Raw genomic sequence first — 12,769 nt, forward strand, 5'->3', positions numbered from 1 at the left:
ACTTTCTTGATGTGTTGTTTTTGTTCATGCCTCTCATACTTAGTACAACATTCGTACTGACGTCCATTTTCTTTGGACGCTGTGTTCATGCCCACGGGTAGACAGGGAGGCGAGCTCGATCCGGATTCTTAAGAGTTGTCAGCTGATTGAAAGCACTCCATTGTCCGGAGGTGCTTATGATTATCCTTTTGGTACATGTGTATATTTTGGGCATGACGGAGCCTTGTTCCATCTATATGTATAGTATGTCAGTAGAGGCTCGTAGATGCGTAGTGTGGATTAGATGGTCTCACAAGTTTATTACAGCATGCATGTATACATTATATATATTGTTTTGATGGCCTAATGAGGCATTTGCATATATATATATATATATATATATATATATATATATATATATATATATATATATATATATATATATATATATATATACTGTTTGTGTTTTCCACCGGAAAATGATTTTCATACAATTACGAATGATAAAGAAGCGTAAATGACTATGACCAGTGAGGAAATAAGGGGTGCTCGGTGGTCAGCCTCGGGTACCCGTCGCGACCCCTAGCTGGGTCGTGACAGAAGTGGTATCAGAGCGGTTCAGTCCTAGGAAGTTTCTACGAGCCGTGTCTAGTAGAGTCTTGTTTATGGTGTGTTGCGCGCCACGCTAATAAACAAGAGGCTACAGGGCATTTAGGAAAACGACCGTCTTTCTTCTTATGAGATCGTGCGATAGAGTCATGCCTAAGATTATATCCCTCTTAAAAGTGTGTTATGATTTCAGAATGCCGCCAAAAGGAAAGGCCACAGCCGCCCAGAAGGGCAAAACTACGATGAAAAGACGGGCAAAAAGAGAGCCTCTGAAAAATGTAGAGGAGGGCGAATCACAAAATAAGGCCTCGCCCAATGAAGAAGAGCAAGGAGGAGCCTCAGTCCCAATTTCTCCACCAGTTGCTTCGGGTCAACAAGTGACCGAAGCTATTCATCTATTGATGCAATTGGTTGCCGCCCAGGCACAACGGCAGAGTGCGGGCCCGAGTGATCGTTCCGCCAGTACGAGAGCCCGTGATTTCCTGACTTTAAATCCTCCGGAATTTTTCAGGTCGAAGCCAGATGAGGACCCACAAGGCTTCATTGAAGAGATGCTGAGGACGTTGAAACTTATGCATGCTTCTGAGACCGAATCAGTAGAGTTGGCTTCTTATAGACTCCGCGATGTGGCGGTATTGTGGTATAACAACTGGATAGCATCGAGGACAGAAAATGTACCTCCCCCCGTTTGGCAAGAGTTTGTTGATGCCTTCATTCACCATTATTTGCCGCCCGAGGTCTGCCAAGCTAGAGCGGAAAGGTTCTTGAATCTGAAGCAAGGAAGCATAAGTGCTCGGGAGTATAACATGCAGTTTAATTCTGTGGCCAGGTATGCCCTGACTATGGTGGCCGATATGGGCGATCGTGTGCACAGATTTGTGAGTGGTTTGGGGCCACATTTGTTTAGAGATTGTCTGACGGCCTCTTTGCAAGACGGGATGGATATTTCTCGAATACAGGCACATGCTCAGAATCTTGAGGAACGACAACAGCTGCAGAGAAGTGATCGTGATAATGACATAAGGCAAGGTAAGAGAGCTAGATCTATGGGAGCAAGCAGTGATTATAGAGGGGGACCGAGACAGATGCATTCTAGGCAGTCAGGTCAGTCAGCGACTAATGCACCTCCCAGATTCTCAGATAGGAGGTTTGATCGTTCTTTTCAAACAGGACAGGGCCAGAGTTCGAGGGCCTCAGGTTCTCAGTTTAGGGGAGATTCTAGTCAGAGGAGACCCTCAGTACCGCGGTGCAGCCAGTGCGGTAGACTGCATTCCGGACAATGTCGTCAGGGTTCGGATGCTTTCTACGTCGGCGGGCAGGTTGGTTATATGATGAGAGATTGCCGTTCAGCAAGGGGTAGAGTTGGGACTCAGCCTACGGGATCAGCAGCTGGGTCTTCTTCAGTATGCCCGATAGCACAGACTCCTTAGACTACAGCAGGTAGAGGCAGAGGCAGCGAGGGAGCATCTACCTCAGGCGCCATTCAGCTTCGCGTATATGCTTTAGCTGGGCGACAGGATCTTGAGTCTTCCCCAGATGTTGTCACAGGTACGTTGACTATATTTTCCCGTGATGTATATGTTTTGATCGATCCGGGTTCCACTTTCTCTTACGTTACTCCGTATGTCGCGAATTGTATTGGGGTTAAATCCGAGCCCATTAAACCTTTTGAGGTATTCACTCCGGTTGGTGATCCGGTAATAGCGAGGGAAGTATACAAAAATTGTTTCATTGTGATATGTGATCGCCAGACTAAAATCGACTTGATTGAGCTTGAAATGATAGATTTCGATGTAATTATGAGTATGGATTGGTTGGCCTCATGTTATGCTAATGTCGATTGCCGAACAAAAATGGTTCGATTTCAATTTTCGGGAGAGCCCGTACTTGAATGGAAGGGTAATACGGCATCCCCAAAGGGTAGGTTTATTTCCTACCTTAAGGCAAGAAAGATGATAGCTAAAGGCTATATTTATCATCTAGTTCGGGTTCATGACACCGAGGCAAAGTCCCCAGCTTTCCAATCTGTTTTGGTAGTGAATGAATTCCCAGATGTATTTCCAGACGAACTACCAGGTCTTCCTCCTGAGAGGGAAATTGACTTCACTATTGATGTATTGCCGGACACTGAGCCCATTTCTATTCCTCCTTATCGAATGGCTCCGGCAGAATTGAAAGAGCTGAAGGCACAGTTGAAGGACTTGCTCGAAAAGGGGTTTATAAGGCCCAGTTCATCGCTGTGGGGAGCACCAGTCTTGTTCGTAAGAAAGAAGGACGGATCTCTACGGATGTGCATCGATTATAGACTGCTGAACAAGGTAACAATAAAGAACAAGTATCCCCTCCCCAGAATTGACGATTTGTTTGACCAATTACAGGGTGCTAAGTGGTTCTCCAAGATTGATCTGAGATCTGGTTATCATCAAGTTAGAATTAGAGAAGAAGATATTCCCAAAACAGCCTTCAGAACGAGGTATGGCCACTATGAGTTCCGAGTGATGTCGTTTGGGTTGACAAATGCCTCGGCAGTGTTCATGAATCTAATAAATAATGTGTTCAGGCCATTTTTGGATCTCTTCGTGATAGTATTTATTGATGATATTCTAGTGTATTCTCGCACAGAAACAGAACATGCAGATCATCTAAGAATTGTTCTTGGCATTCTTCGAGCTCGGGAATTATATGCAAAATTCTCAAAGTGCGAGTTTTGGCTAAATTCTGTGGCATTCCTAGGTTATGTTATTTCAGATGATGGCAACCGAGTTGACACTCAGAAAATAGAAGCTGTGAAGACTTGGCCAATGCCTACGGAAGTTCGCAGTTTTCTGGGTTTGGCAGGTTATTATAGAAGGTTTGTAGAGGGCTTTTCATCTATTTCAGCTCCATTGGCGAAGCTAACCCAGAAGTCGGCGAAATTTCAGTGGAACGATGCATGCAAGCGTAGTTTCCAAGAGTTGAAAGACAGGTTGACCTCAGCTCCAGTACTAACACTTCCAGAAGGGCCAGATAGCTATGTTGTGTATTGTGATGCTTCTGGTGTGGAACTAGGATGTGTATTGCTGCAGCAGAGTGCGGCTCAATCTCAGTCCTCCCAGACAGTGCCTATTATTGAGGAGCGTGAGGGAGCCTCAGCCCCAGCTCCAGCACCTCCAGCTCCTCCACCGCATGCCTCAGGCCAATATGTAAAAGAGGCCATACATTTGCTTACTCAGTTAATTGCTGCTCAGACTCAGCGGCAAAGTACAGGGCAGGGTGACAGGTTTGTTAGTGCAAGGGCCCGTGACTTTATTACTTTGAACCCTCCAGAATTCTTTGGGTCAAAGCCGGAGGAGGACCCTCAAGATTTCATTGATGCTATGTTGAGGACGCTTTGATTGATACATGCTTCAGACACCGAGTCGGTGGAGCTAGCGTCATATAGATTGAGAGATGTCTCGATCCAGTGGTATACGGTTTGGATGGCTTCACGGGGAGCCAATGCACCTCCCCCGGTATGGAAAGAGTTTGTTGATGCTTTTCTTCGACACTATATGCCTCCAGAAGTTCGGCGAGCTAGAGCCGATAAGTTCTTAAATTTGAGGCAAGGTAGGATGAGTGCTCTAGAGTATAGTCTCCGTTTTAACTCCTTGGCTAGGTATGCTTCAGCCATGGTAGCGGATATGGTGACCGGGTACACCGATTTGTGAAAGGCCTAGGGCCACATTTGATGGATAGATGCTTGACTGCGTCCCTTCAGGACGGTATGGATATTGCACGCATTCAGGCCCACACTCAGAACTTAGAAGAAAGTTTGCAACATCAAAGAAGTAAACGTGAGCAAGATAGGGGACATAGCAAGAGGGCCAGATCTTCAGGTCCGATGAGTGAGTTTAGAGGTGGGCACAGGCAGCAGTTTCCTAGACATGCAGGCTATTCTATGACCAGTGCACCTCTACGGTTTTCAGGCCAGATATTTGATAGATCTGTTCGTGCAGGGCCGAGTCAGAGTTATTCGGGGTCTCAGTTTAGAGATGATTCGGGTCAGGCAAGGCCACCCGCACCACGATGTTCCCAGTGTGGGAAGTTGCATTGGGGCCGATGCCGGATGGGTTCAGATATTTGCTATTCATGTGGTCGACCAGGCCATATCATGCGTGACTGCCCCTCAGTACATGGTAGAGGTAGGACCCAGCCTTCAGGGTCAGTAGCCGGATCTTCATCTCCTATGCGCCCTATGGGGCCAGGCTTATAGGCGCCAGTCGGCCATGGTAGAGGCAGAGGGAGAGTTCCCAGTTCTAGCGGTCCTCAGCACTATATTTATGCTTTGGCTGGGCGCCAAGATCTTGAGTCTTCTCCTGACGTGGTCACAGGTATATTATTGGTATTCTCTCATGATGGATACGCTTTGATTGATCCGGGCTCCACATTGTCCTATGTTACTCCATATATTGCGGGTCGATTTAAAGTCGAGCTGGAGTCGATCAAACCTTTTGATGTGTCCACACCCGTGGGTGAATCGGTAATAGCTAGACGAGTATATAGAGATTGTGTAGTTGTGATATGTGACCCCCGTACTATAGTTGACTTGCATGAACTAAAGATGGTAGGTTTTGATGTCATTATGGGCATGGATTGGTTGGCTTCTTGTTATGCCAATGTTGATTGTAGAATGAAAATGGTTCGTTTCCAATTTCCGGGAGAACCAGTCTTGGAATGGAAAGGGAATACGGCGTCACCAAAGGGTAGGTTTATTTCCTATCTAAAGGCGAGGAAAATGATCACAAAAGGATGTATTTATCATCTAGTGCGAGTTCAAGATGTAGAAGCTGAATCGCCAACTCTTCAACCAGTTCCCGTAGTAAATGATTTTCCGGATGTGTTCCTGGAAGAGCTTCCAGGCCTTCCTCCCGAGCGGGAGATTGATTTGCTATTGATGTGTTTCCAGACACTAAGCCGATATCTATTCCTCCTTATAGAATGGCACTCGCAGAATTGAAAGAGTTGAAGGAGCAATTGAAGGACTTGCTCGAAAAAGGCTTTATTAGGCCTAGTTCATCCCCGTGGGGAGCACCCGTATTGTTTGTCCGAAAGAAAGATGGCTCCTTGAGAATGTGCATTGACTATCGGCAATTGAATAAGGTGACGATTAAGAACAAATATCCTCTTCCGAGGATTGATGACTTATTTGATCAATTACAAGGTGCCAAATGGAGTTCAAAGATAGATTTGAGGACCGGGTATCACCAAGTGAGAGTTAGGGAGAAAGATGTCCCTAAGACAGCCTTCAGGACAAGATATAGTCATTTTGAGTTCCGGGTAATGTCGTTTGGGCTAACAAATGCGCCGGCGGTGTTTATGGATTTGATGAACAATGTTTTCAGGCCCATCCTGGATTTATTTATGATTGTATTTATCGATGATATCTTGGTGTATTCTAGATCTGAGGCAGAGCATGTGGATCATTTGCATACTGTCTTCGGAGTCCTTCGAACTCGAGAGTTGTTTCCAAAATTCTCCAAGTGTGAGTTTTGGTTGAACTCAGTGGCATTCCTAGGGCATATTGTTGCAGCCGATGGTATTCGAGTGGATAGCCAAAACATTGAGGCCGTGAAGGCTTGGCCAAGGCCCACGACTCCTACGGAGGTCCGTAGCTTTCTGGGCTTAGCAGGGTATTACCGGAGATTTGTTGAGGGTTTTTCCTCTATTTCTGCACCACTCACAAAGTTGACCCAGAAATCGACAAAGGTTCAGTGGACAGATGCTTGTGAACGTGGTTTCCAAGAGCTAAAAGATAGATTGACTTCTGCCCCAGTCTTGACACTTCCAGAGGGATTGGAAGGATATGTTGTTTATTGCGATGCTTCGGGCATTGGGCTAGGTTGTGTATTGATGCAACATGGTAAGGTGATTGCGTATGCTTCAAGGCAATTACGGAAACATGAGCAGAATTATCCAACCCATGATCTAGAATTGGCCGCAGTGGTTCATGCATTAAAGATATGAAGACATTATCTATATGGTGTCCATGTGGATATTTATACGGATCATAAGAGCCTTCAGTATATCTTCAAGCAGAAAGAGTTCAATTTGCGGCAACGACGATGGTTAGAATTGCTAAAAGATTATGATGTTGATATCTTGTATCACCCCGGAAAGGCAAATGTTGTAGCTGATCCTCTTAGCCACAAATCTATGGGAAGTTTATGTGATGTACGACCAGAGAAGAGAGAAATGGCTCGTGAGCTCCAGCAGCTAGCTAGCCTAGGAGTTCGAGTAGTGGACTCAGGTAGCAGGGGAACTACTATTCAGAATATAGCAATCTCGTTGCTAGTAGCAGAAGTGAAAGAGCGACAATATGAAGATTCCATGCTAATGCAGTACAGAGATTCACTCCTCAGAAGGAGGAGTCATCATTCGATATTTTAGGAGACGGAGTTCTCCGATGTCGTGGCAGATTATGTGTTCCCGATGTGGCAGGCTTACGCCACCAAATAATGAGGGAAGCCCATTGTTCCCGTTATTCTGTCCACCCCGGAGCGACGAAAATGTATCATGACCTTAAGTCTATCTATTGGTGGAATGGGATGAAGAAAGATAAAGCGGAATTCGTAGCTCAATGTCCCAATTGTCAACAAGTGAAAATCGAGCTCCAAAAGCCGGGTGGATTGTTGCAAGCCATAAAAATCCCAACTTGGAAGTGGGAAGTGATTAACATGGACTTCATTTCAGGCTTGCACCGTTCTCGACGTAAGTATGACTCTATATGGGTGATTGTGGATAGACTCACCAAGTCAGCTCATTTCTTACCGGTCAGAACGACCTATGTGGCAGAAGATTATGCAAAGCTCTATGTTAAAGAGATAGTGAGACTCCATGGTGTTCCAGCATCTATTATCTCTGATAGAGGGACTCAGTTTACAGCTAATTTCTGGAAGTCTTTCCAAGAAGTTTTAGGGACCTAAGTGAGCCTTAGCACGGCATTTCATCCACAGACCGATGGACAAGCTGAACGTACTATTCAGACTCTTGAAGATATGTTACGAGCATGTATGATAGATTTTGGAGGTAGTTGGGATGATCATTTGCCACTCATTGAATTTGCTTACAACAATAGTTATCATTCTAGCATTCAAATGGCACCGTACGAAGCTTTATATGGGCGAAAGTGTAGATCCCCAATTGGATGGTTCGAGATAGGCGAGACCAAATTGATAGGGCCAGACTTGGTCCAGCAAGCCATAGAAAAGGTTAAGCTCATACAAGATCGGTTATTGGCAGCTCAAAGTCGTCCAAAGTCCTATGCGGATAATCATCGAAGAGACTTAGAGTTCCAAGTGAAAGATTGGGTGTTCTTGAAAGTGTCGCCAATGAAGGGCGTTATGAGATTTGGCAAGAAGGGGAAGATTAGTCCCCGGTATATTGGGCTTTATGAGATCGTGTGCAAAATAGGCAAAGTGGCCTATGAGTTAGATCTACCTCCCGATTTAGAGTCAGTCCATCCAGTTTTCCATGTCTCAATGCTTCGAAAATGTGTTGCAGATCCTACTAGGATCATCCCAGTAAATGATGTGCTAGTGACAGAGAAATTGACCTACGAAGAGGTACCCATTGCCATACTAGATAGGCAAGTACGGAGGCTTAGAAACAAAGAGGAAACCTCAGTTAAGGTTCTATGGAGAAGCGGTAAACGAGAGGAAATGACATGGGAAGTGGAAGAAATCATGCGATCCAGATACCCGTATTTGTTTCAGCCCTTGGAAGAAATCCAAGAGGAGGTATCAAGACCATAAGGTATGTATGTTTTCCTTTTTTATGCTTTTGGCTCGTGTGTGGCCAAATTTCATTGCTATTATGTTGTGGCCTTGTGAGGCATCGATATTATGGGTTGTTGTGACAGAATGGTAGTGCCATATTATAGGGAGACTCTGGCAAAATTTTTATAGAATCCCCGAAGACTTTAACATTCGAGGACGAATGTTCTTAAGGGGGGAGAATGTTACACCTCGGAAAATTTTTCGTTGGTACGCAAGCGAATGAACTAGTGAGAAGTACGAGTAACCGATATTTTCATGAGTAAGAAATAACATTTGACGACCCTAAGTAAGATTCCAAAGGAAATTGCAATAAGAGATAGGGCATGCCCCATAATGGCTAACTATAGATTCTGAAAATGAGGAAAGTTTCAGATTTGCACTTTGGCCAGTGGTCGTAAAATGAATTAAGGACCGTAAAGTGGTATATGGTCCGTAAACGGCCATGTCGTATTTCAGCTTCCAAAATTTCAACTTTCTGTCAAATGCTCGAAATGGTTAAAAACGACCTGAAATACGGACCGTAAAGTGGTTTACGGCCCGTAAACTGCGTCCGTAAATCACCATGTCTCAGCCTGAGTTTCTGGTTCGGTTATGATTAAATACGACCACAAAATATGGTCCGTAAACTGGAATACGGACCATAAACTGTGTATACGACCACTGTGCACTTTCGACGACTGTTCACTTAAGATCAGATTTTGGGTTATTAAATAAGGGACCAAGTTTATTATTTCATTTCCACATGACACCCCTTCTCTCTAAAACATCTCTCTACATTTATTCCACAAGAATTCAAGGATATTTAGTGATCAACAACACAAATCAAGTGAATCAAGTGTAAGGGAACCCATTAAGATCATTCAAGGCAAGAAATCTCATTGAAGGAAAACTAGGGTTTCTGCTCAAGTGGAATATTATCAACTAAAGCTTGTTCCTACAACATCCAAGGTAATACCCATGATATTTCTATGTTGTTTAAGGTATTTGAGCGTTGAAATACTTGGATTGTAGAAGGGTATGGAAAATGGGTCATGAACATGGAATAGTGTCATTTTGAGAAATAGTTTGAATTGAGTTATGATTCTTGATGTATTGTGTCACACCTTAACCTTATTAGGGTGTGATGGGCACTCGACCTCACATACAGAGCCGAGCGAACCCGCAGACCCTGATTACACACCTAATTTTTTTTTTTGAGCATTCTGAAAGTTAATTACAAATAAAATACATGTTGAGCTTTCAAAATTTTCTGCTTACTATTTCCAGAATTTAACAAATCTGTAATTATATAAAATTTACTACATAACACAAAATGACATATCGGCTGATGGAGCCGCTTACAGACTGACTATCATTACCCACGACGCTGTCTGCAAAGTCTCTAATACTGATCAGACATCACAGCATGCATACTCTGACTCGGCAGCACTCCTAGAGGAAATGGAGCCCGCCAATCCACTGGATCATCTTCAGCGAATCTCGTCTATCCATTTGTGGGTACCTGCGCGGCATGAAACGCAGCCCCCGAAGAAGAAGGGGTCAGTACGGAATATGTACTGAGTATGTAAGGCATGAGTACAGAAAACGAAACCATGACTGAGACAGATAGAACAACATACAAATAGCCTATCCAGAATACCAAACACTTATTATTTTTCTTTTCCAGACACGAATCATACTTACTCATCTCGTATGCCAGACGGATTACAGAACGTACAAATTACTCAAATGATGTCATATAGCAAACGGAATACAGAATATACGGAAGGTCAGAATGCTTACTCTCCAACACAAGTCATGCATATCGGAATCGGATATCATATCACATACGCGGTAACCCCGGGGACATATACCACGCCGGGACAAATACCATATCATACATACGGTAACCTCGGGGACAAATATCACGCCGAGGGACCGGTCACATCCTATCATATACATGATAACCTCGGGGACAGATAACACACCGAGGAACCGGTGAACAATGCCAAGGGATGCGCACGATAACATAGGAACGTGGTCGCCACTCCTACCTTTGGTGCCATAACACCTCATACTTCAGAAAATTTGCTCCGATCTCCGTCACACATCATAACATAACCACGGTACCCGGGGGCGGACAGATAACACAGCACCCCGAGCTCGGACACATCATACTTCATAATATATCCTCGGTAACCGGGGACGGACATATAACACAGTACCCCGGAACCGGACACATCATACCTCAGAATTCATATATGGAACCCGGCCCTCAACAGAGGACTCGGCGAACCATCCGCACGATACATACAGGCCCGGGACTCGGTGAAGGAAATCATAACATATGCACGAGCAGAATAGTGAGAAACCGAATGCACATAATTCAGACTCAATAGATTAATCAAACATATTCTTCGAATATCCATAACAGATTACTTATTACAGAATACTTATGTCAAATTACTTTTATCAGAATATTTCTATCAAAGTACTTATATCGCTTTTACTCAATCAGGATACATATTCCAAATTACTTGTAGCATAATATCTCATATCAGAACACTTATACCAAATACTCTCATCTGGATATTTATATCAGAATGTTCAGACCAACATACTTATGTCAGAATACGGATGTCAGGTTTGCTTAAGTCAGGATTCCCCTATCCAGGCTATTAGTTGCCTATATTAGGGAGAACATACAGATCACAAATAGACTCGGGATCATAGAATGGAATAACCCAAAGTATATATCAATGTCATACCCTACTTAGCTCTAGGACATGCCAAAAGAATGAAAGGGTAAGCCTTACATACCTGTGGTGCGACCAACTAGTTATGCTTGTGCATCCCACTTGTTTGTCTACATGCAAGAAAGTTCATCCCTTCATTAGTTCCATTATCATATACTTGCTTTAACCTTTCAAACACATTCACTTATATTCTGCCAGCATTTCGGCAGCATCTCCCCTGTAAATATACCAACCCCGAGAATATGGCTCGGCCCAACTCAACAACAACCCAACCAACAACCAAGCTACAACATCAATAAGAGGTTCAAAACACATTCTAACATTAGTGACTCTTTTCTATACAATTTGACGGCATTCCACTTTCATTCAAATCAACCGCATGCAATCAAACCAACATCCATCTTCATGCATTCAAGTACTAATCCAAACTATTTAAACAAGATTCAAGAACGCCTCGGACAAATCACAAAATATTCAAACAACCCAACGATGCACCATGGAACCCGAAATCTTCCAACTTCCATAGGAACCATCACAACACATTTCTTTCTTCAAACTTCACAAACTACACCAACAAACCACACTTTAACAACATTATTATCATAATTACAAGAAACTACATTTGATTCAAATTGGCTTCCAAAAATAGCCCGCAACAATTACGACACCAACTTGGATCATTAAACTCTCATTTATATCACATAATCCACAACACAACAACCCAAACATACTAAATAAAATTAGTTCATTCTTGGACATACAAAACAGTCCATTTTCGGCCAGCCCTTCAACACACAAATTCCATGATTTTCATCCATTTTCCACACGTTACTACAACACACAAGCATGTTGAATACAAACTAATTCATCACCCCAACACAACTCTACATACACATTGTTAATCACACACATACCATACACGGCCATACTCACACACACATACTTCCATATATTTCATCCATTTCTCCACTCTACACACAACAACAATCAAACTACTACATGAATTCAATCCATCGTTTTCCACACACATCACCCATTCGGCTATACCACATACATATATATTTCATGAGTTCCATTCATTTCTACATATCACAACATGCACAACCATCCATAATACATATAAGAAGGTTGAATTCTTACCTTTTCTCTTCAATTCTTCAACTTAGCCAAGGTTGCCAACTTGCAACAAAGAGGAATATTTTTGCTTCAACAACTAGACCATGTTAAAGAGAGCCTTAAAATTAGTAGGAATGCATAAAGAAATAAATTTTTGGAATACAATTTTCATGGCCTAATTTTCTTTGGCCATGGCCGAAACCCTCATCTTTCCCTCTCTTCATCTTTTTTTTTTTTTGTTCTTGTTTTCTTTGTCTTAAATGGAGAGTAGACTCATATATATATATATATATATATATATATATATATATATATATATATATATATATATATATATATATATATATATATATATATATATATAAATGCATGTGAGGGGCACATGCCCCTCTCTAGAAATTTCTTAAAATTAAAAGAAGACTAATGTCTTCTTAAACAAGCTTGGGTCCATATTGTATTTTTATAATTTACAAATAGCCCCCATTAATTAAAATAAGAGCATATAGTGCACGGCCAACATGGCCCCTTCATGAATTT

Source organism: Lycium barbarum, chromosome 11 (assembly GCF_019175385.1).
Source record: "Lycium barbarum isolate Lr01 chromosome 11, ASM1917538v2, whole genome shotgun sequence".
NCBI classification, from domain to species: Eukaryota; Viridiplantae; Streptophyta; class Magnoliopsida; order Solanales; family Solanaceae; genus Lycium; species Lycium barbarum.